This window comes from Tamandua tetradactyla, chromosome 15 (assembly GCF_023851605.1).
Source record: "Tamandua tetradactyla isolate mTamTet1 chromosome 15, mTamTet1.pri, whole genome shotgun sequence".
Classification (NCBI taxonomy): Eukaryota; Metazoa; Chordata; class Mammalia; order Pilosa; family Myrmecophagidae; genus Tamandua; species Tamandua tetradactyla.
Window position 1 is genome coordinate 11,419,118 of NC_135341.1, and position 24,443 is coordinate 11,443,560.

General features: G+C 37.0%; 1 protein-coding gene across 1 annotated transcript in view; it reads left to right on the forward strand.

The window, feature by feature from the left end:
- Window positions 1-24,443, forward strand: part of RYBP (RING1 and YY1 binding protein) — a 105,673-nt gene that overhangs the window by 11,005 nt on the left and 70,225 nt on the right. The window lies entirely within an intron of this gene.

Consider the following 24,443-nt stretch of genomic DNA (forward strand, 5'->3'; position numbering starts at 1 on the left):
GTGGTTGGGGAAAGGAATTACTAGTAGAAGGGATATGCAAAAATAAAAGTATATTGCTTAAAACTTGCTTAAAAGTTTCTTCTCTACAATATAAGGGCATAAGTGTTGTAGTTTAAGATGAAACATTGATAGCCTTTGGGAGACAGGAAATTAAGAGTGTTGTATGATGTCAGTTTCATCAGTATTGGATCTTATAGCGCATAAAGGGCATGATAGTTAATCAAAGGGAAAAAACAAACCAGGTAACTGCTTTCTAAGAACAGCTCAGATTTCCTAAAATAGTAGATTTTGAGGTTTATCTTTTTCTTTGTTCTTTCATAAAACTTAAGTTTTAAAATACCACCTTAAGTGGTACAAAATATTCAGATTTGCAGGAAATAAAAGTCTCCGGTGCATGGGGTGGTTAGAATGCCCACCTTCCATGCAGGAGACCTGGGTTTGATTTTTGGACCATGTACCCCCCCCCCAAAAAAAAATCTCCGATCACCTTAAACTGAAACAAGAGATTAATCTTTAAAGCCGTTTTAGCCATTAAAAAGTATACCATTCTTTGTTGCCCTGATTGGCCAAGCCTCACTCACAATGAAAAGGGGGACATTTACTTATGTACATAGAAAATACCTACTGTTGTTTAGTAAACCACCTGATATGTTCAGTTATAATTTTGAGCTATAATAAGCCCCAGGAAGGTGGGAGTTGTGTTTAATTTATATGATATCACTTTAGCACCTGGCATATTATTTTTATACATTTATTGTATGGATAGAGGATAGAAAGATTTCAACGAAGATTAGTGAACCTAAAAATAGTGACATTCTGTAAGTTTTATTTTCTTTTACAATTAGTTATTTGGTCACTTTATTTTTCTAGTTATGAAGGTTTTATATACTTATTTTAAAGAAAAACATAAAGCTCACCCATAATCTTGCCAGTCAGAATTAGTTTTTTTAAAAATTCATTTATTAGCAGTTTATTCATGCATCAAAATACAAAAATTTGAGTAACTGTACTTTTCCAGGTGCCATGCTTTAATATGCTATTTCATTGAATTTTCAGAATGATCTAAGTGGTAGTTCTTGTGGGGAGCAGGGAATCAGGTTGTGTGTGATATGAAACAAACCATCGCTTTGACTTCAAAGATGTGCTGGCTTGTTGGTTTATATGGTTCATTTTGGACACTTCTGATGGGGAAAAAATGTGAACGCTTCATGGTTTTAAGGTTTGTAGTGGTAGAAAATAAGAGTTAAAATCCAGTTTTCTTTCTAGATTGTTGTCTATTTGGGAAAAACCAGATTATGTCATTGAATACTTAATTGTAAAGCCAAATCAACTTTGCCAGAGTCCTTTTACACATCAGGGAAATCCAGACTTAATGGTTTTATACTCGGTTTGTTTATAATGACGATTCTCAAACTTGAGCATGCCTCAGGGCCATGTGGAAGACTTGTTAAAACATACATTGCTGGACTGTGAGTTTTGTATTTAGTAGTTCTGGGGTAGAGCTGAGAATCTGAACTTCTCACAAGCTCCCATATGCCCATATGATGTTGATGTTGCTGATCTGGGGAGTTCTGGTTTGCTAGCTGCCAGAATGAAACAGAACATCTTTAAAAGGGGGAACTTAATAAGTTGCAGATCCACAGTTGTAAGGCCGTAAAAATGTCCCACATAAAGCAAGGCTATAGAAATGTTCAATCTAAGGCATCCAGGAAAAGATAACTTGGTTCAAGAACACCGATGACGTTTAGGGTTTCTCTCTCAACTGGAACAGCACATGGCGAACATGGCGGCTTTCTCTCCCAGCTTCTTGTTTCATGAAGCTCCCCCAGGGGCATTTTCCTTCTTCATGTCCAAAGGTCCCTGGCTGCATGGGGCTCTGTCATTCTTTCCAAAATGGTTCCCTCTTAAAGGGCTCCAGTAAGCAACCCTGCCTTGATGATTTTCACCTCCATGGAAATCACCTAATCAAAGGTTACCACTCACAATTGGGTAGGTCACGTCTCTGTGGATAATTTAAAAACTCCCACCCAGCAATACTGAATGAGGATTAAAGGACGTGGTTTTTCTGGGGTCCACAAATTAAAACCAGCACAGGAGTACTGTTTGAGAACTGTTATTTAGATGACATTAAATTCTCCTGAAGAGAAGCCAGCCGGACCTAATGAAGTTGAGGATAATTTTTGATGTTTGTTATGGAAAAATTATACCTTGGTATTTCAGAGTGAACTTTAGAGAAGTAACCAATTAACATTCTAGGAACCATGTTTTTGTGTGGATTTGGCATTAAACGCAACTACTTGATGATAACATGGTACTGAATATAGGAGTATTTCTAAATTGGAACCATATAAACCAATTTGTATCTCTGTATATTCTAACATCACCTATTATTTTGCATTATGATTGGATTAGATTTCAGGCATAATGTATTAAAAAATTCCTGTTTCTTTGCAACATATGTAAGAGACAAAACTAATCTTAATGAGCAAAGACATCTTTTATAATCAGTAAGCCAAAACTCCAGTAAAAAGTTATTGAGAAACATGACAGGTAATTCAAAAATTACAAATTATCAATAAACAAGAAATGAATAACCTTCCCATTACTCAAATTTAAAATAAGAAACATTTTTTGACAAATCAAATTTTACAGAATAAAACAAATGATATTAATGAGACCAAGAAATTCTCATAGATCCTTGTTGATTGTGTAAGTTGATTTAAATTGAGGTCATTAATGACAGTTGGTATCAAATACCTTTAAAATTTTGTACGCTGTGACCCAGCAGTTTAACTTGAAGGAATTTTGTGACCTACACATAAACATGTCTGTGTTAAATGTAGTAGTTGTGTCTTTATTATTAAAAAAGTGAAAATTACCTAAATTGGGATCAGTAGACAATGTTGAAAGTTGTGGGAAATCCATGTTGGAATATTTTAAGGAATTAAAAATGTTTTGAGATTGCATATACATTGTTGGTAGGAATGTAAATGGGCTGTAAGTGGTACAATCACTCTGAAAAATGGTTTAGCAGTTTCATGTAAACTAAATATACACTTACTGTACAACCTAGCATTCTTGAAATGACAAAATGATAGAGGTGGAGAATAGTTATAGCATAAGGGAGATCTTTATGGTACTGAAATAGATTTGTATCTTGATCGTGGTGGTGGTTATAGGAATTTACACGTGTGATAAAACAGCATAGAATTATGCATATATTTTATCTGTCATCTTTCCTGGTTGATACTGTATTGTGATCAAGATTTAACCATAGCAGGGAAAGTGAATGAAGATTACATAGGACCTCTTTGTACTATCTTTGCAACTTCCTACAAATATATAATTATCCCAGAATAAAAAAGTTTGAAAAATGCTTTTCAGAAGTTTGTAACGACAAAGGAATCTAGTAATCAGACAAAAGCAAGTTACAAATTGATGAACTACATGATCCCACCTAAAATTCAACCTAATATACGTTCCTTGAAGGAGTGACTGATCAAAACATGAACTCTAGTGGGATGATGGATTCTTTTTTGGGCTTTTCTGTAATTTTTAGAGTTTTTGGGTGAATCTATCATTTTTGCAGTTGGAATAAAGCATTTTAATAGTAGAAAACTTTTAAAAATATGTCTTAATTCTGGAAGATTGAAAATTAAACAGGTGGAATTATATTTTTTTGTTATAGGATTCTATTCTGTTGGTTACAGTAACTTAGTTGTAAAATATCTATTAGTTAAGATGGGAAAGTATGTGATTGTGTTCTCTACAAAACATGGTTAAACTGGTTTTATGCTTTTTTAGTAAGATACCCTGTATGATAGTCTAGATCAGTGCTGTTGAATATAGATATATTGCAAACCACATGTAATTTAAAATTTTCTAGTAGCTACAGTTAGAAAGTAAAACGCAATAGGTGAAATTATTTTAAGAACATATTTTATTAAGCTTATTATATCCAAAATACTTTTACGTCAACACGCAATCTGTAAAATTATGGTGAGATACTTTTGCTTTTTTTTTCTCCACACTAAATCTTTGAAATGTCTTGTGCATTTTATACTTAGAGCATTCTCAGTTGAGACTAACCACATTTCAGTTGCTCAATAGCCACATGTAGCCAGTGGCTACCATTTGGAGAGGAGTAAAAGAGCTAGGCTTTGATGTCAGATGTAGGTTTGCGTTTTCTGCACTTTACTAACCTTTGTGACCTTGGGCACATTACTTGAACTTGTGCTTTAGTTTTTCATTTATAAGGAAAACGTACTGGGGGAAAATATATATGTACACATATATAAAAAACTACTGTTTTTCTATATATATAAATGTATGTATCTCTGCATATATACAAACATAATATAGAACTATTAATGTTGTTACTCCAGTAGATGTGTATTGGATTGATTAATCATTCTAAAGGCATGACTGATTTCTTAATATTAGTAGTAAATAAATACTTAATGATACATGAAATAACTTTTACTTTTCAGAATTGAAGTTTGGGGCTTAACTTTTGTAATATGATTGAATGAGTAAACAAATGTTTGAGGTGCTTGAACATTTAAATTGTAGGTCTTAAGATATACGTTCTTCTAATTGTACTACTCTAAGCAATCCGGAGAGAGTGTTATTCTGACTTTCACAATTGTAGAACCTAAGTCTCAGAAAACTTGATTTCATACCCAATTAGTAGAGTAGAAGAAATAGAAAGGTGACTTAATTAAATGGGCAAATCTATATGTACTAATGTGTTTTAACTGTGTTCTTAAAATGTTTTGGTTCTTTCCCTTCCACCTTTGTTCTCTCAGGGGAGAGTACATCTTCCAAGGCCATTTAATGAGAGGACAATAACATTATAGTATAAAAAGTTAACATAAGCCTGTACAGATTAGGTGATGTAGTTGCGTTTTTTTAAATTGAGTTTCTTTTTATAAAGTTGCGTGTTTTTTGTTTTGTCCTGGTTAAATATACCCATAAACAAGGGCTGAGACTATGCTGTATGTGCTGACTGCCTTTAAAATCAGGTTATTTGTAGTGACGCTCGATGCTTATTCAGAAGATGACAATTCCTTGAAAGAACATTGCATGCCACCACTAAACCTACAGCCTCTGCTGAGGGGCAGTGAGCTTTTGAAAGATTGACTCTCCCAAGGCAGTGGTGCAGTAGAAGACACTTGTTTCCTGGGCAGAGTCAGTGGAGCACAAGTCATTAAATGTTTTGTCTCTGTATTCTTATATGTAGATTCTGCTTTCATTGTATGCGTTGCTGGCTTTGTTTCCATTTGTTTCTCTGATTAAGAAAATATTCAGAAAGCCACAGGATATCCCGTTTATTTTAGGGACTTTGTGGGACAAATATGTGACAGTAAATTATCAGCTCACTGTGGCAAATACTTTTTTTTCCCTTGGTTTCCAGTGAGGTTTTTTTGTTTTTAAGCAGTTTTATTGAGATAAAATTCACATACCGTACAATCCATCTAAAGTGTGTACATTCACTGTGTTCTAGTATATTCAGAGTTGTGCATATATCACCACAATCAATTCTAGAACATTTTCATCCTCTGGCTTTCCTTCTAGTAACATACATGACCCTGAACTTTCCCTTTTGACCACTGTTGCACCAAGTTACATTCACTAAAATGTGCTCCCATCACCTCCATCCATTTCCAAACATCTACAATCAACCTTACTATATATTTGGCACATCAGCTCCCCATTCCTTACCCTCATTCTAGTTTCTGGTGATCTGTGTTCTAGATCTTGACACCATGATTTTGCTAGTTATATTTAGTTCATATCAGTGAGGTCATACAATATTTGCCTTTTTTTTATGACTTACTTCAACATAATGTCCTAACGGTTTATCCATGCAACCATATGTGTCATGACTTCATTTCTTCATACAGCTGCTTAATATTCTGTCGTATGTATATATCACATTTTATTTATCCATTCATCGGTTGATGAATAACTGGGTTGTTTTTATCTTTTAGCAGTTGTAAATAAGGGGCAAGCACCTTTAATTTGCACCATTGAAGTGTATTTGTAGGAAGGGAAGTTAAATCTTGATGCTCAGGTCAGGAGTGATGAAAGATGTAGGTAGAGTGTTCTTTCTGTCTCGGTTTTCTCTGCCTTTTTGGGCTTTTTTCCTTTGGGTCAGCATGCTTTGCCTGGCAATGCCTCTTTGCCTGTCTACTCACTATAGAGAGAGAATTATAGGTTGAGAACTATAAATCTTGTGCAAAAACCATCATTTCTGATCTTGGTGAACCTCAGCAACATGAAATCCTGCAGTGTTTTTTTTTTTTTGTCCTTTTTTTGGGGAGGGGGATGCATAGTCTGGCTGCATGGAAGATGAGCATCTACCGCGGAACCACCCATGCACCCTGCATTAGTTTTTTTGTCCCTCCATTAAGGATTGTTTCATGTTTCAAAGGTTTCTCTTTTGGAAGGAGAGTGTTCATTGCCTTGGTTTTCTTAAAATTTTCAGTGTACGCAATTGTTGCAGCAATTAGTTTGTGAATTAAAGCTTTAAAAATGCCATGTTATCATAAGACATAACTTTATATATATACAAATGTGTATGCTGGGTTGGAATTTAAAATTGTGGGTTGCATTTAAATGTGAAATTCCTGAAATTCACAAAACTAGTTCTAAACTACAGTGATCTATATCAGTTTTGGAAATTTATAATGTAATAATGAGATGACTATTAAATTTCATGCTAAATGGTTGGTCTAAAAACATAAGAGAAAATAATATATTTGTAAACACCCTCCCTCATGATATTTATTTATGTATTTTGGGATTTCTAATAAGAAAGCTTTTGGCAGTATTGAGTTTAGTGTGGATGAGCAGTTTTCTTATTTAAATTAATAGTTAATGTTTTTAATTTTTAAATTCTTCATTTATAAGTTCACAAATCCTTATCCCTGGTTTTCCTCATTCTAAGAAATGAAACTCAGTGCAGACTTGAAAACTAGATTCAGTTAATCTTCTTCTTCCGGATCTCTGAGATTAGGGTTTCACATCAAAACACCTTGTGTGGAAGATGTGAATGTTTATTAAGTACAAATAGTGTACTATAGCCCTAGGGTTGTTGTTAGTTAGTAGATCATTGTTTGATATATCATTTCATTGATAGAATGACTCCAGTGTATCTTTTTTAACAAGTTTTTATTACTGAAATAGTTAATACTTGAGTTGTATCCCAAGGCAAGGCTTGGTTCTTTCTAATAGAACAGGCGTATGTTGGACATTTCCCTTCATAGCAATTATTGAACAACTGTTTATTGAGTGTGCTTGTTGCTGTGCTGTAATTGTAACACGGGCTCTGAAGGAACTTGGTTTGTTAGGTAATGCAGAACAGGGGGACACAGCTCATCAAAGGCTTTATCAGCGCTGTTGCTTCCAACTTAATAATGCTGGTAAGAATTGACAGTTGATGGGCATTTAATATGCAGCCGTGGCACTATATTTAGCTCATTTCATTAATTTCTCATTTAATCCTTTCAAGGTTATGTATATCATGGATATAGCACCATTTTACAGATGAAGAAATAAGGCTTGGAGTTCCTATCGCCAATCCAAGTTCATATAGCAGAATTGCCCTTGAATGCTGATCTTTTCTAACTTCCCATGATTGCCTGCTGTTCCTGTTTAGCCTTTTTCTCTCGCAACGGCATTAACACGCAGCTGTCCAATCTATAGATGATAATTTAAAACCCCTACCCATAGCGTTCAGTTATATAACTAAATTCTATTTGTTTATTCCTTCTGCTACTACACTACTTTAGACTTTTTTTTTTTTTTTTTTTTTTGCGTAGGCAGGCTCTGGGAATCGAACCTGGGTCTCCGGCATGGCAGGCAAGAATTCTGCCCTACGAAGCTAATTTAGATCCTCATTATTTCAGTATGGACTTAATTGCAGTCCTCTGTAGCCCAGCCCTGTACCTGAACTCATTGCAGTGACTGGTCTGCCAGGTTCTGACTTCTCACTGTGCCTCCAGGTATCTCTAAAAAACAAATCAGTCTTATTTCTCATCTCTTTTTTAGTTGCTGCCTCATTACCCAAGGATGTATTGCTGTGTTTCCTTAACTTAACAAACAAGTCTCTCCATAGTTTACTCTGTCCTACCATACCCACCCCATCTCTGCCACTTTTAAAAAAAAAATTATTAATTAAAAAAAATTAAGAACAAACAAAAACATTAACGTATCATTCCGTTCTGCCACTTTTTTATCGTGCACCTTCTAGTCAAACTTCTTAGTGTTCCCTGACATGTTCTTTCATGTCACCATATTGCCTGCTATGTTCATTGCCTGAATGGCCTAAAGACCTGCATCTCTTATTGCTTCCTGGTATACTCCAACTTTAACTCAAGACTACCCAGCTCATATCCACTCCTACCACAAGTCTTCCTTTATTCATTTCTTCTGTGATCATTGAAGCACTTTGTGCATATCTCTCATATATCACTTAATTTTTTAAAAATCTTTATTGATAGCAATGTACAAACACATATATTCTTTACATACAAAACATTCCATACATGATGTATAATTAGTGCCTCACAATATCATTACATAGTTGTGTATTCATCACCAGAATCATTTTTTAGAACACTCCAGAGAAAGAAAGAAAAAGAAAAAACTCATACATACCATACCCCTAACTCCTCCTTCTCATTGACCACTAGTATTTCCATTTATCCAATGTACATATTTTCAAATTTAACATTTGTTCCTCCTATTTTTTTTAACTTTTTTTATTAATTAAAAAAAGTTAACAAAACGTTGATATCATTCCATTCTACATATACAATCAGTAATTCTTAATATCATCACATAGTTGCATATTCATCTTTTCTTAGAACATTTGCATCGATTTAGAAAAAGATATAAAAAGACAACAGAAAAAGAAATAAAACGATAACAGAGAAGGAAAAAGATTATACATACCATACCCCTTACCCCTCGCTTTCATTTACCACTAGCATTTCAAACTAAATTTATTTTAACATTTGTTCCCCCTATTATTTATTTTTATTCCATATGTTCTACTCTTCTGTTGATAGAGTAGCTAAAAGGAGCATCAGACACAAGGTTTTCACATTCACAGAGTCTCATTGTGAAAGCTATATCATTGTTCAATCATCATCAAGAAACATGGCTATTGGAACACAGCTCTGCATTTTCAGACAGTTCCCTCCAGCCTCTACGCTACATCTTGAACAACAAGGTGATATCTACTTAATGCGTAAGAATAACCTCCAGGATAACCTCTCGACTCTGTTTGGAATCTCTCAGCCATTGACACTTTGTCTCATTTCACTCTTCCCCCTTTGGTCGAGAAGGTTCTCTCAATCCCTTGATGTTAATCTCAGCTCATTCTAGGGTTTTTCTTAGTCCCTTGATGCTGAGTCTCAGCTCATTCCAGGATCTTTGTCCCACATTGCCAGGAAGGTCCACACCCCTGGGAGTCATGTCCCACGCAGAGAGGGCGAGGGTGGTGAGACTGCTCGTCATGTTGGCTGGAGAGAGAGGCCACATCTGAGCAACAAAAGAGGCTCTCTTGGGGGTGACTCTGAGGCCTAAATTTTAAGTATACTTGACCTATCCTTTGTGGGGTTAAGTTTCATATGAACAAACCCCAAGACTGGGGGCTCAGCCTATAGCTTTGGTTGTCCACACTGGTTGTGAGAATATCAAGAATTCAACTTGGGAAAGTTCAATTTCTCCGCGCTCTAACCGTTCCCCGAAGAGGGCTTGCAAATTATTTTCCAGTCACTGATCAAATCACTCTGGGATTCATCGGGGCATCACTCTGGACAAACCAACAAAATCTCATGTCCTACCTGAGATTCCAAGTACTTTATGATGTTCAATCAAACGATCTACATGAGTTATATTAGGAAATGCTCTAGTCAAAATATAAATTTTGTAGCAAGCATTTTTTGCTTTAGTCTCACTAATAAGGTGACATTTTAAAGTATTAATTATCATCTGTTTTCAGCACCCTGCAATAATGACATTCCTTTGTTCTTCCTCATGCAAAAACATTTTTAAAATTTGTACATTGTACATTTCACTATTATTATACACTTTAGGCATTCCTAGATTATACCATCTCGATCTTTACCATCTATCTTTCTCTCTGATTTCATTTATGTCCCCAGCCCTCCTCCCTCTATCATTCTCACATGCAGCTTCATTCAGTGTTTTAACATAATTACATTACGTTAGGTAGTATTGTGCTGTCCATTTCTGAGTTTTTATATTCAGTCCTGTTGCACAATCTGTATCCCTTCAGCTCCAATTACCAAATATCTTACCCTATTTCTATCTCCTGATGGTCTCTGTTACCAAGGAAATATTCCAGGTTTATTCACTAATGCCAGTTCATATCAGTGAGACCATACAGTATTTGTCCTTTTGTTTCTGGCTAATCACACTCAGCATAATGTCCTTAAGGTCCATTCATGTTGTTACATTCTTCATAACTTTATTCTGTCTTACAGCTGCATAATATTCCATCATATGTAAATGTCACAGTTTGTTTAGTCATCTGTTGATGGACATTTTGATTGTTTCCATCTCTTGGTAATTGTTAATAATGCTGCTATAAACATTGGTGTGTAAATGTCCATTTGTGTCCTTGGCCTCGTGTCTTTTGAGTAGAGACAACATATAGATGGGTCCTGTTTTTTTTTTATTTTTTTAATTTTTTTTATTAACGGAAAGAAAAAAAAAAGAAATTAACACAACATTTAGAAATCATACCGATCTACATATGCACTCAGTAATTCTTAACATCATCACATAGATGCATGTTCATTGTTTCTTAGTACATTTGCATCGGTTTAGAGGAACTAGCAACACAACAGAAAAAGATATAAAATGTTAATATAAAGAAAAGAAATAAAAGTAGTAATAATAATAAAAAACAACAAACAAACAAACAAGCAAACAAAAACAAAAAAAACCCTATAGCTCAGATGCAGCTTCATTCTGTGTTTTAACATGATTACTTTATAATTAGGTATTATTGTGCTGTCCATTTTTGAGTTTTTGTATCTAGTCCTGTTGCACAGTCTGTATCCCTTCAGCTTCAATTACCCATTGTCTTACCCTGTTTCTAACTCCTGCTGAACTCTGTTACCAATGACATATTTCAAGTTTATTCTCGAATGTCCGTTCACATCAGTGGGACCATACAGTATTTGTCCTTTAGTTTTTGGCTGGATTCACTCAGCATAATGTTCTCTAGGTTCATCCATGTTATTACGTGGTTCATAAGTTTATCTTGTCTTAAAGCTGCATAATATTCCATCGTATGTATATAGCACAGTTTGTTTAGCCATTCTTCTGTTGATGGACATTTTGACTGTTTCCATCTCTTTGCAATTGTAAATAACGCTGCTATAAACATTGGTGTGCAAATGTCCGTTTGTGTCTTTGCCCTTAAGTCCTTTGAGTAGATACCTAGCAATGGTATTGCTGGGTCATATGGCAATTCTATATTCAGCTTTTTGAGGACCGCCAAACTGCCTTCCACAGTGGTTGCACCCTTTGGCATTCCCACCAACAGTGGATAAGTGTGCCTCTTTCTCCGCATCCTCTCCAGCACTTGTCATTTTCTGTTTTGTTGATAATGGCCATTCTGGTGGGTGTGAGATGATATCTCATTGTGGTTTTGATTTGCATTTCTCTAATGGCCAGGGACATTGAGCATCTCTTCATGTGCCTCTTGGCCATCCGTATTTCCTCTTCTGAGAGGTGTCTGTTCAAGTCTTTTTCCCATTTTGTAATTGGGTTGGCTGTCTTTTTGTTGTTGAGATGAACAATCTCTTTATAAATTCTGGATACTAGACCTTTATCTGATATGTCGTTTCCAAATATTGTCTTCCATTGTGTAGGCTGTCTTTCTACTTTCTTGATGAAGTTCTTTGATGCACAAAAGTGTTTAATTTTGAGGAGCTCCCATTTATTTATTTCTTTCTTCAGTGCTCTTGCTTTAGGTTTAAGGTCCATAAAACCGCCTCCAGTTGTAAGATTCGTAAGATATCTCCCTACATTTTCCTCTAACTGTTTTATGGTCTTAGACCTAATGTTTAGATCTTTGATCCATTTTGAGTTAATTTTTGTATAAGGTGTGAGATACGGGTCTTCTTTCATTCTTTTACTTATGGATATCCAGTTCTCTAGGCACCATTTATTGAAGAGACTGTTCTGTCCCAGGTGAGTTGGCTTGACTGCCTTATCAAAGATCAAATGTCCATAGATGAGAGGGTCTATATCTGAGCACTCTATTCGATTCCATTGGTCGATATATCTATCTTTATGCCAATACCATGCTGTTTTGACCACTGTGGCTTCATAATATACCTTAAAGTCCGGCATCGCTAGACCTCCAGCTTCGTTTTTTTTCCTTAAGATGTTTTTAGCAATTCGGGGCACCCTGCCCTTCCAGATAAATTTGCTTATTGGTTTTTCTAATTCTGAAAAATAAGTTGTTGGGATTTTGATTGGTATTGCATTGAATCTGTAGATGAGTTTAGGTAGGATTGACATCTTAGTTATATTTAGTCTTCCAATCCATGAACACGGTATGCCCTTCCATCTATTTAGGTCTTCTGTGATTTCTTTTAGCAGTTTTTTGTAGGGGTCCTGTTTTTTAATCCATTCTGCCAGACTGTGCCTTTTCATTGGAGAGTTTAATCCATTAACATTCAGTGTTATTACTGCATGGGTAGTACTTTCTTCTACTATTTTGCGTTCTGGATTTTATGTCATATCTAATTTTCCTTCTTTTTACCTTTACTCATAGTCTTCCTTTCTACACTCTTCTCCACACCTCTCTCTTCTGTCTTTTCATATGTGTCTCTAGTGCTCCCTTTAGTATTTCTTGCAGAGTTAGTCTCTTGGTCACAAATTCTCTCAGTGATTTTTTCTCTGAAGATGTTTTAATTTCTCCCTCATTTTTGAAGGACAGTTTTGCTGGATATAGAATTCTTGGTTGGCAGTTTTTCTCTTTTAATAATTTAAATATATTATTCCACTGTCTTCTTGCCTCCATGGTTTCTGCTGAGAGATCTGCGCATAGTCTTATTGGGCTTCCCTTGTATGTGATGGATTGCTTTTCTGTTGCTGCTTTCAAGATCCTCTCTTTCTCTTTGACCTCTGACATTCTGATTATTAAATGTCTTGGAGTATGTCTATTTGGATCTATTCTCTTTGGGGTATGCTGCACTTCTTGGATCTGTAATTTTAAGTCTTTCATACGAATTGGGAAATTTTCAGTGATAATTTCCTCCATTAGTTTTTCTCCTCCTTTTCCCTTCTCTTCTCCTTCTGGGACACCCACAGCACGTATATTTGTGCGCTTCATATTGTCTTTCAATTCCCTGGGTCCCTGTTCATATATTTCCATTTTTTTCTCCTATAGTTTCTGTTTCTTGTTGGATTTCAGATGTTCCGTGCTCCAGTTCAGAAATCCTATGTTCTGTCTCTCGAAATCTGCCATTGTAGGTTTCCATTGTTTTTTTCATCTCTTCTACTGTGTCTTTCATCCCCATAAGTTCAGTGATTTGTTTTTTCAGACTTTCAGTTTCTTCTTTTTGGTCTTTCCTTGCCTTCTTTATATCCTCTCTCAATTCATTGATTTGGTTTTTGATGAGGTTTTCAATGTTTGTTCGTACATTCTGAATTAATTGTTTCAGCTCCTGTATGTCATTTGAATTGTTGGTTTGTTCCTTTACTGGGCCATATCTTCAGTTTTCCTAGTGTGATTTGTTTTTTTTTGCTGGTGTCTAGGCATTTAATTACCTTAATTAGTTTATTCTGGAGATTGCTTTCACTTCTTTTACCTAGTGTTTTCTTGCTGGATGAATTTGTTGTCTATCTGTTCTCTGACATTCCGTTCAGCTTTATCTGGACCTTTAGCTTAAGTTTTGTTTAACAGAAGAGAATTTTTCAGTTCTTGTTTTCTTGTTTCTTGCCCTGCTTGTGTGGTGCCTTTCTCCACACACACTTAGGAGGGTCTACTTAGATATTATAGACCCCAGCCAGATTTTCCCAGACCAAACTGGCCTCCTATTAGGAGGAAGGAGTCACCTGTGTCGGTTTTCCCTGAGCGAGAGACCCAGCAGGTTGAAAGACTTTCCTGTGAAGTCTCTGGACTCTGTTTTTCTTATCCTGCCCAGTGTGTGGCGCTTGTCTGACTGCAGGTCCCACCGGCATAGGATGATGTGGTACTTTTAACTTTGGCAGACTGTCCCTGCTGGGGGCGTGGTGGAGACAGAGGAGAGGTTGTAGGCTGCTTTTAGTAGCTTCAAATTGCCAAGCCCTGGTGTCTGAATTCCTTGATGGAGGGATTCCACCTGAGTGGGCTTCACCCCTCCCCTGGGAAAGGCACAAGCTCCAGATAAGCCCCCAAAAGAGCTCACTTCTGCCTATGCCTGGGGCAGTTGCAGCCTGAAAAGGCCTGCTGCTGTATCCAGAGGCAGTCAAGCCTTTGTAGATACACAGCCACAAAAACCTCTGTTTCCTTCCCCCCCCCCCCCCCTTTTTCTATCAGTCCTGCCCCCTTGGCGCCATGGCAAAAATGAACAACCTCCGCTTTGATCAGGTTCACCTAAGCTGGGGGCCTATTTTTAGTAGTCAGAATTTGTTAATTAGTTCCACAATTGGTGTTTGATTGTGCCCAGTCCCTGCTGCTGGTAAAGTCCTTTCCTTTCCCCTCTGGGAAGCAGCCTGTGCGGGAGGGGCGCTGGTTGCTGCAGCTTTGGGAACTCACGGTTCTGGAGGGTGCTCGCAGCTGGTCCAGATTGTCCAGGCTGGGGTACGCTGTGTGTCTTGTCACTGACCTGGCCCCAGGAGCTGTTCTGTACTGTTTCTGGTTATTTAGTAGTTGTTCTGGAGGACGAACTAAAACGCGCATGTTGTTAAGCCGCCATCTTGACCCGGCCCCCCTATTTATTTTTAATCCGTATGTTTTACTCATTTGTCCATACCGTAGGTGAAAGGAGTATCAAACACAAGGTTTTCACAATCACACAGTCACATAATGAAAGGTATATCATTATACAATCATCTTCAAGAAATGTGGCTATTGGAACACAGTTGTACGTTTTCAGGCACTTCCCTCCAGCCTCTCCAGTATACCTTAACTAAAAAGGTGATATCTATATAATGTGTGAGAATAACCTCTCAACTCTGTTTGAAATCTCTTAGCCATTGGCACTTTATTTTGCCTCATTTCTCTCTTCCCCCCTTTGGTCGAGAAGGCTTTCTCAATCCCTTGATGCTGAGTCCCAGCTGATTCTAGGATTTCTGTCCACGTTTCCAGAGAGGTTTATACCCCTGGGAGTCATGTCCCACATAGAGATGGGGAGGGCAGTGAGTTTGCTTGTCGTGTTGGCTGAGAGAGAGATAGGCCACGTCTGAGCAACAAAAGAGGTTCTCTGGGGGTGACTCTTAGGCCTAATTTTAAGTAGGCTTAGTCTGTCCTTTGCAGGGATAGGTTTCATATGAACAAACCCCAAGATTGAGGGCTCGGCCTATTGATTTGGTTGTCCCCACTTTTGCTTGTGAGAATATCAGTTCTCCAAATGGGTAAGTTGAATTTTCCCCCTTTCTCACCATTCCCTCAAGGGGACTTTACAAATACTTTTTTATTCACTGTTCAAATCACTCTACGATTTATCCAGGCCTCCCTCTGGAGAAATCTACAAAATCTCATGCCCTATTCGAGGTTCTATGTACTTCCAGTAGCACTCAAATTTTGTACTGCAAAACTAATGCTTTATGTTTATTGTCCCAGCTAGATTATGAAACCCTTGGGAATAGGGACAGTGACGTTTATTGTTAAATCTTTTGAGGGAAGTCTTACTGTATCTTTTAGAGTGCAATCCATTCTCCCTGTCTTAAAATCTGTTTTCTTTTTAAAACATTTTTGCCGTACATCTCTCTCTGCAAATGGGTATGTCCATTTAAAGAAACACTGAGATGTTCTCCTGGTTATGTCCTTTCAAGTTCTTACCTGCTTTTCTACTCAAAGCTCAGACAATTGATTGCAAAATAGAAAAGCAGTGCATGTTTTTCAATGCACCCTCTCTCAGGAGGGTTCCTATAGAATATCTTCTTTTTCTGTTCTGTGCTTATTGGCTTAAGGTTTTAGAAACATATCTTGAATGGCTTGTAAAATACTGCAAGTAGAGAGATCTAGATTCAGAATATGGTTTAAGTAGGAAAAGGTAGATTAAAATTGACTGGAGCATGCAGTCTATATTTTTCTTAGAAATTTTTGCTGCTGACTAGAATTCAGAAAAGATTATAATTGTCTTACTAAAGAATTTTCATGAAGTGTGTGTTGGAGAGGTTTTTGAACTGATTAAATAGTGTAGATATTAGAATTTTCTCTGTACTTTTTTTAAGAGTGAAGTCCCTCATGATCTTTCCCCTTTAAGTGGTCCTGTTTTATAAATGAACCCTGTGGATTGTTTATTAGTATTTTCAGAACTCTTTGACTAACTAAGGAGTTTCATGAGATAACATACTTCTGATATTTTGGTAAAAAGATTTGCTGCACTTTGAGTAAATTTATTAACAGTTAATAAGTATTTAATTATTAGAGCACAAAATTTCAGAATAAATAAACTCAATAAAAATAACCATTTAGGACGGGCCACGGTGGCTCAGCAGGCAGAGTTCCCACCTCCCATACCAGAGACCAAGGTTCGCTTCCCAGTGCCTGCCCGTGCAAAAAGAATTACCGTTAATGCTGAATTGCAAAGTTGATTCCTAAATAAGATGGTACATGGAAATTTTTTAATCTCAATAACTAGTTTTTTAAAGATTTCACAAATAGGAATGTCCTATGACAAAAGTGAGTAAATTTGGTACTCAGTGAGTGACTGGGTTGATTTCTACTTGGGGAAACTTACTGAACTTAATTAGGCTGATTCTAATCGTTAAACCAACTATTGGTAACTTGGATCATTGTGATTATCCTGTGGTTGTGAAATATGACATTTTAGAAGTAATTTATTTTCCTTGTAATAATGCTCACAGAACAATGGTATAAGGTTATTGCTTTGTTTTTCTGCTGACCAAGTGTACTTTTTGAAGTATGCTTTGTATGTAGGTTCATTTTGCTTTCACTGAAAGCTTGGTTTTGATCTTTTCAAGTAAGTAGGTCCAAATTATCTTTTCCTGTTCCCTTTTCATTTATCCAGGCTCTGTAGTTTTATATAAATATGAGAATTTTATTTGTAACTTGTTCAGCTGTCTAGACTAGAAAGTGAAATTCAAGTATGCAGTAATTTTATTCATCAACTTCTTAGTATAGACTGTGGTTAAGACGACATATAACTTAGACATTTTTATGTCGTTTATTGTCATTTGGACTTTTTTAGATTGTGAAAAAAACATACAAGAAGCAATAAATTTCTCAGTACGTTTTAAAATTGATTTTTAAAAAAAATATTACAAGAAAGAAACACAAACATTCTTAGCATATGCTCATTCCATTCTACATATATAATCGGTAATTCACAATACCATCACATAGTTGTGTATTTGTCATCATGATCATTTCTTAGAACACTTGCATCAGTTCAGAAAAAGAAATAAAAAGACAACAGGAAAATAAAACAGAAACAGAAAAAAAAAATCATACATACCATTCCCCTTACCCATCCCTTTTATTGATCACTAGCATTTCAAGCTAAATATATTTTAACATTTGTTCCCCCTATTTATTTTTATTCATATGTTCTGCTGGTCTGTTGACAAGGTAGATAAAAGGAGCATCAGACACAAGATTTTCACAGTCACACAATCACATTGTGAAAGCTATATCATTGTACAGTCATCATCTAGAAACATGGCTACTGGAACACAACTCTCGATTTTCAGGCAGTTCCCTCTAGCCTCTTTACATCTTCAATAATACGGTGATATCTACTTAATGCGTAAGAATAACCTCCAGGATAACCTCTCGACTCTGTTTGGAATCTCTCAGCCGTTGACACTTTGTCTCATTTCACTCTTCCCCCTTTTGGTCGAGAAGGTTTTCTCAATCCCTTGATGCTGGGTCTCAGCTCATTCTAGAGTTTTTCTCAATCCCTTGATACTGAGTCTCAGGTCATTCTAGGATTTCTGTCCCACATTGCCAAGAAGGTCCACACCCCTGGGAGTCATGTCGCATGTAGACAGAGGGAGATTGGAGAGTTTGCTTATTGTGTTGGCTGGAGAGAGAGGCCGTATCTGAGCAACAAAAGAGGTTCTCTTGGGAGTGACTCTTGGGCCTAAATTTTAAGTAGTCTTGACCTATCCTTTGTGGAGTTAAGTTTCATATGAACAAACCCCAAAACTGAGGACTCAGCCTATAGCTTTGGTTGTCCACACTGCTTATGAGAATATCAAGAATTCAACTTGGGGAGGTTGAATTTTCCCCCATTCTCACCGTTCCCCGAAGGGGACTTTGCAAATACTTTTCTATTCACTGATCAAATCACTTTGGGATTCATCAGGGCATTGCTCTGGACAAACCAACAAAATCTCATGTCCTACCCAAGGTTACATGTACTTATGTTGTTCAGCCAACTATCTGCGTAAGTTATATTAGGAGATGCACTAGTCAAAATATGAATTTTGTACCAAATAAACATTTTTTGATTTAGTCTCACACATAAGTTGAAATTTTTAAATATTAATTACCATCTGTTTTCAGCACCCTGCAGTAATGACATTCCTTTGTTCTTCCTCATGCCCAAACATTTTTAAAATTTGTACATTTAGTCATTATCGTTATATACAGTAGGCATTCCTAGATTATACCATCTCAATCTTTATCGTCTATCTCTCTTTCTGATTTCATTTATGCTCCCAGCCCTCCTATCATTCTCACATTCAGCTTCATTCAGTGTTTTAACATAATTGTGTTACAGTTAGGTAGTATTGTGCTGTCCATTTCTGAATTTTTATATTCAGTCCTGTTGTACAATCTATATCCCTTCAGCTCCAGTTACCCAATATCTTACCCTGTTTCTCTCTCCTGATGGTCTCTGTTACCAACGAAATATTCCAAGTTTATTCACTGTTGTCAGTTCATATCAGTGAGACCATACAGTATTTGTCCTTTCGTTTTTGGCTAATCTCAGCATAATGTCCTTAAGGTCCATCCATGTTGTTACATATTTCATAACTTTATTCTGTCTTACAGCTGCGTAATATTCCATCATATGTTTATGCCACGGTTTGTTTAGCCAGTCGTCTGTTGATGGACATTTTGGCTGTTTCCGTTTGTTGGTAATTGTAAATAATGCTGCTATGAACATTGGTTTGCAAATGTCTATGTCCTTGGCCTCGTGTCCTTTGAGTAGAGACAGCATATAGATGGGTCCTGTTTTAATCCGTTCTGCCAGTCTGTGTCTTTTGATTGGGGAGTTTAATCCATTAACATTTAGTGTTATTACTGCACGGGTAGTACTTTCTTCTACTATTTTACCATTTGGATTTTATATGTTATATCGAATTTTCCTTCTTTTTATCTTTACTCGTAGTCTTCCTTTCTACACTCTTCTCCACATCTCTCTTCTGTCTTTTCATATCTGTCTCTAGTGCTGCCTTTAGTATTTCTTGTAGAGCTGGTCTCTTGGTCACAAATTCTCCCAGTGATTTTTTGTCTGAAAATGTTTTAATTTGTCCCTCATTTTTTTTTATTAAAAAAAATTCATTAGAGAAGCTGTACGTTTACAGAAAAATCATGCATAAAAACAGAATTCACATATACAAACCTATTATTAACATCTTGCATAATGTGTTAAATTTGTTACAAAAGATGGAAGAACATTTAAATAATTACACTATTAACAAGACTCCACAGTTCACGTTAGGGTTCACTGTTTGTATTTACAGTCCTATGGATTTTTTTTTTAGATTTTTATTCTAGTAACATAAAAACACCAAATTTCTCCTTTTAATCACATTCAAATATGTCCTTTTTAAATTTATTAATTAAAAAATTAAACCTAATAAAACATCAACATACATAATCAGTAATTCACAATATCATCATCTCCCTCATTTTTGATGAAAAAATTTGCTGGATATAGAATTCTTGGTTGGCAGTTTTTCTCTTTTAATAATTTGAATATATCATCCCATTGTCTTCTCGCCTCCATGGTTTCTGCTGAGAAATCTACACATAAGTCTTATTGGATTTCCCTTGTGTGTGATGGATTGCTTTTCTCTTGCTGCTTTCAAAATTCTCTCTTTGACCTCTGACATTCTGATTAGTAAATGTCTTGGAGTACGTCTATTTGGATCTATTGGGGTAGGCTGCACTTCTTGGTTCTGTAATTTTAAGTCTTTCATAAGAGTTGGGAAATTTTCAGTGATAATTTCCTACATTAGTTTTTCTCCTCCTTTTCCCTTCTCTTCTCCTTCTGGGACACCCACAACACATATATTCGTGTGCTTCATATTGTCATTCAATACCCTGAGTCCCTGCTCATATTTTTCCGTTTTTTCCCCTGTATTTTCTTTTTCTTGTCAAATTTCAGATGGTCTGTCCTCCAGTTCACTAATCCTGTGCTCTGCCTCTCGAAATCTACCATTGTAGGTTTCCTTTTTTTTTTTTAGTCTCTTCTGCCGTGCCTTTCATTCTCATAAGTTCTGTGATTTGTTTTTTCAGACTTTCGATTTCTTTTTGTTCATTCCTTGTCTTCTTTATATCCTCCCTCAGTTCATTGATTTGCTTTTTGATGAGGTTTTCCATGTCTGTTTGTATATTCTGAATTAATTGTTTCAGCTCCTGTATCTCATTTGAATTGTTAGTTTGTTCCTTTGACTTGGCCATATCTTCAGTTTTCCTAGTGTGATTTATTTTTTGCTGGCGTCTAGGCATTTAATTACCTTAATTAGTTTATTCTGAAGATTGCTTGCACTTCTTTTACCTAGTGTTTTCTTGCTGGATGAATTTGTTGTCTATCTGTTCTTTGACATTCAGTTCAGCTTTATCTGGACCTCTAGCTTAGGTTTTGTTTAACAGAGGAGAATTTTTCAGTTCTTGCTTTTCTTGTTTCTTGCCCTGTTTGTATGGTGCCTTTTTCCCTCCTCCCTTAGGAGGGTCTGCTTAGGTATTATAGACCCCAGCCAGATTTTCCCTGACCAAACTGGCCTCCTATCAGGAGTAAAGAGTCACCTGTGTCGGTTTTTCCTGAGGGTGAGACCCAGCAGGTTGAAAGACTTTCCTGTGAAATCTCTGGGCTCAGGTTGTTTTTTTGTGGTGCTTGTCTTACTGCAGGTCCCACCAGCATAAAATGATGTGGTACTTTTAACTTTGGCAGACTGTCCCTGCTGGGGGCGTGGTGGAGACAGAGGAGAGGTTGTAGGCTGCTTTTAGTGGCTTCGAATTACCAAGCCCTGGTGTCTGAATTCCTTGTTGGAGGGATTCCACCTGAGTGGGCTTCACCCCTCCCCTGGGGAAGGCATAGGCTCCAGACAAGACCTCAAATGAGCTTGTTTCTGCCTATGCCTGGGGTGGTTGCAGCCTGAGAAGCCCTGCTGCTGTATCCAGATGCAGTCAAGTCTTTGTAGAAACACAGCCACAGAAACCTCTTTCCTTTTTTTTTTTGTCTTTTTCCATCAGCCCTGCCCCCTTGTCGCTGGGGCAAAATGAGTGACCTCCGCTTTGACCAGGTTCACCTGAGCTGGGGGCCTATTTTTAGTAGTCAGAATTTGTTCATTAAGTCCACAGTTGGCGTTTGGTTGGGCTCAGCTCCTGCTGCTGGTAAAGTCCTCTGGGAAGCAGCCTGTTGGGTAGGGGCACCAGCCGCCACGGCTTGGGGAACTCGTGGTTCTGGGGGGCTCGCAACTGGTCCAGCTGGTCCAGACTGGAGTACGCTGTGCATCTGGTCACTAATGTGCCCCAGGAGCTGTTCTGTACTGCTTCTGGTTATTTAGTAGTTGTCCTGGAAGACAAACTAAAATGCGCACATTGCTAAGCTGCCATCTTGGTCCAGAAGTCTTGAATAATCAAATTTCTAAGTACATTGTAACAAGTAGTTATAGAACAGATTTTTAAAGTTCGATATGGGTAATAGTTGCATGATTTTTCATTTTTTCTTGCAGCTGCTCCAGGACACCGGAGGCCAACAGAAATATCAATATAATGATTCAGAAGTTATATTCATTTTTAAATCCTATGTTCTCTGTTACAGTCCTTCTCTTTAAATAAAATATGTACATAAAAGCAATAAATTTCAAAATGCATCGCAACAATTAGTTGTAGAACAGATTTCAGAGTTTAGTGTGGGTTACAATTCCTCAATTTTAGGTTTTTATTTCTAGCTGCCTCTAAGGTACTGAAAGCTAAAAGAAATATCAATATACTGATTCAGCATTCATACTCATTTGTTTAACCCAACCTTCTCCACCATCACCTTTGTTCTTTCTCCCATTCTTTAGGGGTATTTGGGCTATACCCATTCTAACTTTTTCATGTTGAAATGGGCTGTCAGTAATATGGGATGAGGGACAGAACTAGTTGATATTCTGGAAGGACTGGCCCGTCTGCATTTCAGGACTTATCTGGTCCAGGGACCCATTTGGAGGTTGTAGTTTCTAGAAAGTTACCCTAGTGCATGGAACCTTTGTAGAATCTTATATAATGTCCCAAGTTTCCTTTTAGTATTGTCAGGTATGGTTTTGGTTGGGGTTTGACAAGTGATAATACTAAAAGAAATTGTTAATACTGAAGCATATGTAAGAGTGACCCCCAGTGTAACCTCTCAACTCTATTTAAACTCTGTCAGCCACTGATTTATTATACTTCTTTCCCCCTTTTTGTCAGGATGGCATTGTTGATCCAATGGTACTAGGGCCAGGCTCATCCCTGGGGGTCATCTCCCACTCTCCCAGGGAGACTTTCATCCCTGGATGTCATGTCTCACGTAGGGGGGAGGGCAATGGTTTCACTTGCAGAGCTGGACTTAGAGAGAGAAAGGCCACATATGACCAACAAAAGAGGCCTTTGGAGGTGATTTTTAGCATACCTATAGGTAGGCTAAGCTTTTCCGCTACATGTATAAGTTTCACAAGAGCAAACCTCAAGATCAAGGGCTTGGCCTGTTGATTTGGGTGTCACTTATGTTTGTCACAGTGTCAAAATATCCCTGGCAGTAAAGTTTAATAGTTCCATAGTTTTTCTCCCATCCCTCAAGGGACTTTGTCAATACCTTTTGATTACCTGTTTATACTCTGGGATGTATCCAGGTATTATATTAAGCTATATAGGATTAAAGGCTCTCTCTCATTCTTATTCTGGGCTCCCTGTGTTTGGATTGTTTAAATGTTCTATCCGGACAGGTTGAGTTATATTATTTATTACAGAAAATTTAGGTTCTGGATATAATAAAACTTTCTTCCTTTGGTCTCAAAGAGTAGGTGAAGTTCTAAAGTAGAGGCAGTTATCTCTGTATTCTGAATTGCCTTAATCCCAACCTGATCAGCTTCATTCTTATCTCTGAATACCAGGTTATATGTATATAAAACAGCCCCTCAAAAACCAGAAGTAACAATTACTGCTCTGGACTAAATGTGAGTGCTAAGAGAGTTTATAATATAGGCCCCAGTTTTCTTTTATAAGTATTTTCTAAATGAGATCATACAATATTTGCTCTTTGGTTCCTCGTTTATTTTGCTTCACTGAATGTCCCACAAGTTCATTCGAATCGTTGCATGCCTCACAACTTCATTCCTTTTTGTAGCAGCACTGTGTTCGATGGTGTGTTTATGGTATTGTTCACCAATCTGCTTCTCAGTCGGTTCATCTTTCAGCCACCTCCATCTTCTGGAGGAGGTGTCCAAAGTCAGCAGTTCATCAGCACACTCATTTTTAGATAATTTCATTGTTCCCAAGAGAAAGATAGCCAATAAAACACACCCTCACCAAATAGAAAATCCAAACCTCCCCCTAACTTTTGTCCCTCCCTTCGGTATGTATCCCTGGTATTGCAGAGGTACTGTTGATGTTTTCCTGTTAAATATAGCCCATAGCATGCAATAGCATTTTCCCCCTATACCCTGAAATTATATACTCTCTGTACATGATTCATACCTTTGCAGTAGTTCATGCAAGAACTTATTTATATTTGTAGTGTTAATTGGTGGGACACATGAGTCTATACAATCCCTTCCAGTCATATTCACCTTCACTTGAACTCTTCTAATCATGGTATGAATGAATCTGATTTACAGGAAGGAATTAAGAACTAATCTTGTGAGTTTGACCTTTTGGTGTTGACTGCTACTCCGTCTTTCATTTTAAAACCCAATGATTTTTTTTAGTTGAATAATCCTATGTGGAATGTAGATTTCTTTTTTTTAAAGTAAGATAACCACATCTGGTGGTCTTGTGCATGTTATATTTTCTT